The sequence below is a fragment of the Chionomys nivalis genome, chromosome 24 (assembly GCF_950005125.1).
Source record: "Chionomys nivalis chromosome 24, mChiNiv1.1, whole genome shotgun sequence".
In the NCBI taxonomy this organism is placed as follows: domain Eukaryota; kingdom Metazoa; phylum Chordata; class Mammalia; order Rodentia; family Cricetidae; genus Chionomys; species Chionomys nivalis.
The window spans coordinates 42,770,684-42,778,491 of NC_080109.1; the positions used below are offsets into that span (position 1 = coordinate 42,770,684).

General features: G+C 42.8%; 1 pseudogene; it reads right to left on the reverse strand.

Annotated features, from left to right (window-relative positions):
* Nucleotides 1–4,968: 4,968 nt before the first annotated feature.
* LOC130865831 (E3 ubiquitin-protein ligase RNF4-like) lies at nucleotides 4,969–5,529 on the reverse strand (annotated as a pseudogene).
* Between the last annotated feature and the right edge of the window lie 2,279 nt (nucleotides 5,530–7,808).

Genomic DNA, 7,808 nt, shown 5'->3' on the forward strand with positions numbered 1-7,808 from the left:
CCATGCTGTTCATGAATCAGTTATGGGTTCTTTTAAACTATGGAGTGGTATTCCAATATTTATGTGCTTCGATTTTCATGGTGATAGTTTTTCCTTTGTTCTGAATTCCTTTTGTATTAACATATATTTTATAAAAAATAATGGACTTCTTTCTGATGTATTTACACATGAATATAAGATACACAAGTCATATACTAACCTCATGTGATGGTTTGAATGTGAATGGCTGCCACAGTCCCTTATGTTTGAATGTCTGGTCCCTAGCTGGTGGAACTACTTTGGAAACCATTAGGTGTGGCCTTGTTGGAGGAGGCGTGTCACTAGGGGTGGAACTGGAGGTATCGAAAACCCATGCCAGGCCCAGTCCTTCTCTGCCTTCAAGTTTGAGACTGGGATGTAAGCTCCCAGAAACTACTCCAGAACCATGTCTGCCTGCCTGTTGCCAAGGTCTCTGCCATGATGATCATGGGCACACCTTATGAAACTGTAAGCAAGTCTCCAGTTAAATGCTTTCATTGTGTCCCCTTGGTTCTATTCCTTCACAGTAACTAAGACACCGGATAATACCCTCATGTTCTCCACGCCTTGTGATCCACTCCTTTCACTGGTTCTCTTCCCTTTTATTGTGTGTGTGTGTGTGTGTGTGTGTGTGTGTGTGTGTTTGGTACAGGAGAGGAAATTTCTCCTATTTGCCTTCATGAGTCTGCCTTATCTTATGTAAAGATGATCCTCATTTTGTCTGTTTTCCTGTAAATGATATATGCTCATTCTCCTTTATAGTGGAAATAATATTCTGGTGCATCTTTATCCATTTATCTTTTAATGGACATCTAGAGTATTTCCTTATCTTGGCCATTGTGAACACTTCTGTATAAACATGGATATCATTGTATCTCTGTGATATTCTGTCTTAGAATCCATCTTGTCCATATCCAGGAGTGGGATAACTGGATCATATGGCAGTTGTATTTCGAGTTTTTGACAAATTCTGGTTATCACAGTGCTTGCATTAATGCACATCTTCACATGGAATGTTGGGGGTTCCTTTCCCCACATCTTTATTCTTTATTTTCATTTCCTACAGGAGCTAACGATTGAAGCTTGGGGAGATTTTGTTACTTGCCCAGAACTCCATAACAAGGGCTCAGCCCTGCAATGTGACTGGACAATGGGACTCAGTCCCGGAGTCAGGTCTCTAGGAATCCTGTTTAGAGTGTGCACCTAGCTCATTTGTCTGATGAAGGCTGTCTGTCTAATATGAGAAACCTCATCTTTTCTACATTGTGTCAAATGTCTCCACATTTTTAGCTTTCTCTCACCTTTTTATCAACTACTTCCTAATTGTAAACTTTACCCCATTTTTGGTTTTGATATAGGGTCTTGCTTTGTAGCACAGTCTAGCCTTGAACTGGCAACCCTCCTTCCTTAGTGTCCTGAGTACTGGGATCACAGGTATGTGCCTTCATGCCCAGTGGTCTCCATCAAACTCTCATGCTCTGTTTTCTGCTTTCCTCTAATTCACCATGAAGTTCTTTCTCTATTCCCGTTTTCTCTCATCCTAGAAACATATATGTACTATCATGGTTTGTTTTTAATGCCAACTTGGCACAGATTTCCACGGCCTGAGAAGAGAGCTTCACTGAAGAGCTTTTCTGATTGTCTCGGCTGATGTGGGAAGACCTACTGATGTGGGAGTGTCATCTATCTATCTATTGCTTTCATTGGTTAATTAATAAAGAAACTGCTTGGCCTTTGATAGGCCAGCCCTTAGGTGGGTGGAGTAGACAGAACAGAATTCTGGGAGAAAGAAAGCCGAGTCAGGCAGACGCCATGCCTCTCCTCTCCAGGCAGTTGCCATAGCTCTCCTCTCCGAGATGGATGCAGGTTAAGAATATTTCCGGTAAGACCACCTCGTGGTGCTACACTCATTAGAAATGGGTTAATCAAGATGTGAGAGTTAGCCAGTAAGAGGCTAGAGCTAATGGGCCAAACAGTGTTTAAAAGAATACAGTTTCCGTGTAATTATTTCGGGTAAAGGTAGCCGGGTGGCGGGATGCAGCCCTGCCGCTCCTTCAACAAACTACCCCAGGGTTGAGTAGCATCTTCTGATAGCAATCTAGATAATAACAGCCTGGCAGATCTTTCCACCTCAAATTAAGCAAAAATCTCTCTTAGGTGTGCCCCATTTTGGGGGTTTTAATTAATTCCAGATGCAGTCAAGGTGACAACCAAGAACAGACACCACAGGCTATAACTTAGAAGTAGCTTATGAAATTAAATAACATGGTTTATTTTTTTCCCATTTGTCTGTCTATGAAAACATTCTTTTCTAAACGAAGTTTTATTTTTAATTGTGTGTGTGGGTGTGTGCACGCACTCATGTGGGCATGTGATCCTGAGTGCAGTTGCCTGCAGAGGCCAGAGGAGTGAGATCTGCAGGGCCTGGAGTTTCAGGCAGCTGAGGCTGCCACGCGGGTGCTGGGAACTGACCCTGGGTCCTCTGCGACAACAGCAACTGCTCTTTACTGCTGAGCAGTGTCTCTCCAGTACTTTAAAAAATTAGGCGACTTTTTAATAAACTTATTTTAATTATATGTTTTGTGTGCATTGAAAAGATTATTTTCAATATTTATATTTAGAATAGCAATAAGTAGCAACAGAATTTATAGTGATACTATTTCTTTTTTTTCCTTGGTTCAAATTGCTTTATTTCCATCTTTAACACTAGCACGAGTCCAATACAGACTGATATCCATGAGCATAGTTTAAATGTAACAAAGAAAGAGTTAAACTATATACATTAAGGAAAAGGGAAAGGGATTTTATTCTATACCAACCTTCTCCTATTAATTCAGTTTCTGATTAGTAGAACTAAACACATCTTTTTCTCAATTTAATTTAGGATGAAATATTAGAACTTTTATGATCAACTTCATAAACTCTCTTTAAGGAGAAAATGAATTAAGGAGAAAATAGATGTCACCATATTTACTGGTGAACTGGCTGCGTGATCACCTTGGTTCCTTTAAGTCTGGCTATCATGAGAACTAACAAGAGCAAGTCCATGAGGCCCACAGGGGAACTCAATGGCTGTGACATCCAAGGGGAGGGCACACACCACACATCACAATGATGAGAACTAATGTTCCTACCCTCTGAGTCCCTGTAAAAAAAATTACTACTCTCATTCAAACTAACTGGAAGTCAAACAGTTTAAAAAGTCAGAGTAAAGAATAAAACTATTTTCTTTTCACATAGAGGAGGGACACTCCCTCTGCTCCATTTACAGTGAGTTCTGTGCCGAGTCCCTGCTCCATCAGAACAGTAAACTGAAAGTCAGTTATTGCTAGTGAAGCTCCAGTGGTCTCTTTCCCACCTCAGAGATGTTTCACACAAAAAGGCTATTGGTTTGGCTGGAAGCCCTCTGAGGAAATAACGTGGAGGTGGAGGCAGGCTGATACTGAAGGCCTTTCCTCTAGGAGCCACCCCGTGCCTTGTGTCCCGAGGGGCAATTTACCACTTCACTGCCTCCAGAGGCTTGAGAGAGCACCAGAGGCTCTCACAGATATGGAGTGGGGCAGAGACTGTAATGTGGTCCCAATGGGGAGGAAGAGGCACCATGCTTTGCTGATCAAAACCTACAAAGCAGTCAAAAGTCCAGAGGATCGAAGCCCAATCAGCCAGAAGAACAGCTTTGGAAATATTGATCTACTCAAGGGCTGTGGGAAAGACAGGGTAGCGGCAGGCTGAGTAGGGCAACAGTGTCTTGGGTAAACGCGTGGAAGTGAAGAGCTGATAAGGCCACTGTTACTGCTACCACCTCCTGGTATCTATGCTTGGGCAGACATCAGGGGCGGGAACTGAAAAGCAGAGGGTTGGAGAGCACTGTGGACAACACAGGACATAGAAGAAAAGAGAGGACACTCAAAAACTTGCTTGTCCTATGGGCCTTGGATGTTCTGGGCCAGCAAAGAACTTTGGAGCATGGGTAGGGTTCCTGAGAACAGTTGGTAAACAGAGACGGGGTGTGATGGGCACTGCTCCCGTAGGCAACACTGGGCTGAGGATACTAGCAGTGCCAAGCTTCTGGATTGCTGAAGAGCAGGTGAAGATCAGGCTTTATTGCACTTTCTCATTCTTAGGAAACATGGCTGTCCCGCAGAGGGTCTCTTGATTTGCAGATCAATGATAAGGTACAGGTAGAATCACAGATCACCTCTGCTCTCCAAAGAAAAATAAAGTCCACCAGCAGGGCTTTTCAGGGGCAGCTTCTGTACTGGGATCCTTGGGTTGGATGGACTGTGTCTGGCCAGGTCACTGTGTGGCGGGCAGAATAGCTAACTGGCAGATACCTTGGGAAGGTTCTGTAACCAGAAGAGGTTGGGACAAACTTTCCCAACAGGGAAACTTCTTGGCCAACATGTAAGCTCTGTAAAGAGGCTGGAGGCACAGTATTCAAACTCTAATGTGCCTGACTCCTTTTCTCCTACTCCCGGCTCAGAATACTTAGGAGCAAAGATGTGAAGCTGACCTGGGATGATCCCTGGATCCTGTTACATAGCATCCCTGGATCCTGTTATATAGCATCCCTGGATCCTGTTACAAAGCATCCCCGGATCCTGTTACATAGCATCCCTGGATCATGTTACATAGCATCCCTGGATCCTGTTACAAAGCATCCCTGGATCCTGTTACATAGCATCCCTGCATCCTGTTACAAAGCATCCCTGGATCCTGTTACATAGCATCCCCGGATCCTGTTACATAGCATCCCTGGATCCTGTTACATAGCATCAAACTGGAGAAAACAAAAGGATCTAAGGGGTTGAAAAACAAAAGAGCAGTTTACATCAGACATCGATTTTTTTTAAAAGTCTTTTTGAACTCAGGAAACCAGAGGTAGATACCATGCAGAAAGCCCAGCCTGGCTGTCTGTCCTTTGGTCTATCCTGAGCAGTTCTGAACATTTCATATATAAATGGGGTGGTACCACTTATAGTTGATCCTTTTCCTACAAGTTGGGCAAGTGTTAGCATTCTTAAGGGAATCACGGAGGCACTGGCTACATAAGACGTGGCCACATTCTGTAGAAACCATGAGGTGCCCATTCTGCACAATCTCAGAGTATCCATCCACGCAGATTGAACAACTGACAGTACCCGCGGGCCTGAGTCCTTCGTCCTTGGTGCTTCAAGAAGTGTGGGTAGTCACTACACATCTATGTCCCTAGACAGTTCCTCATCATCACTGCTCACCACACAGCTGTCCTCCCATTTCTTCCTGGCCATCTCCTTTCTTCACCAATCACAACAGAGTCATTGTGAGTGAGGTCCACAACCACAGGCTCTAGGGATTCACAGGTGAGGCCCACGATTTCATCACCAGCAGTTTCACGAGTTCTGTGGCTTCTGTTTCCAAGGAAATCTCAGGGGTTGAAGTTGTTTCCCGAGTTCGCTTCTGGGTTTGTCTAGAACTTACCATTCCACCACGCTGCTTTCTTGAGGATTTCTCTAAGGTCGCTGTACTCATTGTGCTCTCTGGCTTCAGTCCACAGAAAAGGAAGTGATATACACCAAGGTTTGTCGGGAGGTGGAATGTTCTCAATCTCTCATGCCCACTGAGTACTCACCTGTGGCTTACAACCTGGAGTCAATTAGATGTCCAATATTTCCAAGTTTTGGAGTTGGTGTGATCAGGCAAACACCACAGTCGATGCGCTAGAGCAAGGACATCTACCTCCTCCACCAGCCACTAAGGAGACCAGCTCAAGCAAGACTCCACCATCTCACGGAGACCCATTTCCGCTCGGCCGGCCCTGGCCTGCCCTTCCCAAATACTATTTAATTTTAGCAATAAGAACTATACATCTATTTATAGGCAGGTTAATCACAAGAATACACAATTCCATTCCTTTTCCGCATATTTCTTTTCTGTAATGCTTGCCTTGTGTATGTCAAACTTGTACTAAACTAATTATCTAAGGCCTTCAGCATCTTTTGATCTGGACCCATCTTACCAGGGCACAACATAGGGCACTTACAATTCTATGAGACAGATAACTTCAAGATTGGAATATCTTGAATTTGGGGTCATTGAAAAATAACTAGTTATAACTTACAAGTGATCTTTGGGATTTCTTTAAAAACCTTTACTACTTTATTCTCCCAGAGAATGGGGCCAGGGACCACGGTTTGGCAGAAAGCACATTCATACGTTTAAGAACATTAAGCTCCTGTATCACTTATTGGAACTGTGAACTCCCCAGAGACTGTCAGCGTCTGAACGAGGTAGAAAATAAGAGCCCCCACCCCATCAGACAGATCTTTATTTTTGTTCTGAAATCACAGCCTAGCACAAAAGTATGAGCTGCTGAATCTTTCTTTTGACTGCCTCTTGAAATTTCAAGTTGAGAAAGAAATCACCCAAATTGTCCCCAAAGGAGAGGGAAAAAATATAGAAACAATTTCCTGTTGGTTTAGACTGCATGTATGTATGTGAACAAGTCTGACCAAGAAAAAACAAACAAAACACCAGAAAGGATCAAGCATAGTGCTACTCACCTGTAATCCCTTAGCCTGGAGGCAGAGGCAGGAGGATTACCACAAGCTGGAGGGTAGTGTGGTCTACATAGGAGTTCCATATCACAGAACACTACACAAACCCTTACTTAAAAAGAGAAATGTGGGCAGGGAGAGGGAAGGAGGGAGGAAAGAAGTAAGAGAGGGATAGAACGAAAAAAAGAAATGTGTTCAGTGATATTTTTCACATGTCAGAAGCATCTTTTCACTGCGTGGGTTTGGTAGCCTGTCTGCAATCATGGCCCGTGGGAATTAGGAGCAGGGGTTCTAGAGCCGTCCTAGACTACATGAGACCCTGACTGGACCCTTCCCCAAATGAAAACGTTAAGCGCTTTTTGTCAACATACACACATCTCTCCATCCACCCATCTGTCCGTCCATCCATCCATCCATCCATCCATCCATCCATCCATCCATCCATCCCCAATCCTTCCACCCATGAACGATTGGTCTCCTGCATTACTTTGTGGTGAAAATAGCTTAGAGACATTTTAGTGACCTGTTGTGTCCCTAACTGTAATTAGGGACAGTCTTTTCAATCTGCCCACACAGGTGAGGGCCCTTAGAATGTCAGGGCCACATTGGTTACACACAGCAGATGTTAGTGCTAACATTAGAGTAGTTTATATAGGACCTATGCGTGGTAAAGACAGAGAAAAAGGTGAAAGGGGATGGCTGTTGCAAGCCAGGGAACCCAGTTGGTGTTTCCAGAAAAATTAAAGAGGGGTTTTTATTAGGTCTGAAAGTCAACTCCTTTTAATTTAAATTTAAAATAATTTAAATTATTAATTATTTAATAATTTAAATATTATAATTAAAAAATTTAACAAATAGAGCAACGTGTTACTCCAAATTTCCCTGTGAGATTGATACTATTTATTAAAGTTTGGAGCCGCTATACATACACCTCACTCATAACCCATTATGTGTCTTATAACCCCTCAGACAAAAATGGTAGTCAGCAATTTAAAAAAAGCATAACACAAAGGACGGAAGCAGAGAGAAATAACATGGTTTACTTGCTAATATTAATGGCAAATCTAGGCTCTGCAGCAAGGAAAAACTAAAGTGTTTCACTGCAAAATACATCAAGCAAAGGAACTACATTGTTTTCTCTTAATACAGGAAGATTTTGGTAGCTATAAAAATAGTTTTTCAGCACAAATATAATTTAACACACTCAGCTATTCTATATAAAAATACAGAAAAATAATTTTAAGTAAAACACAA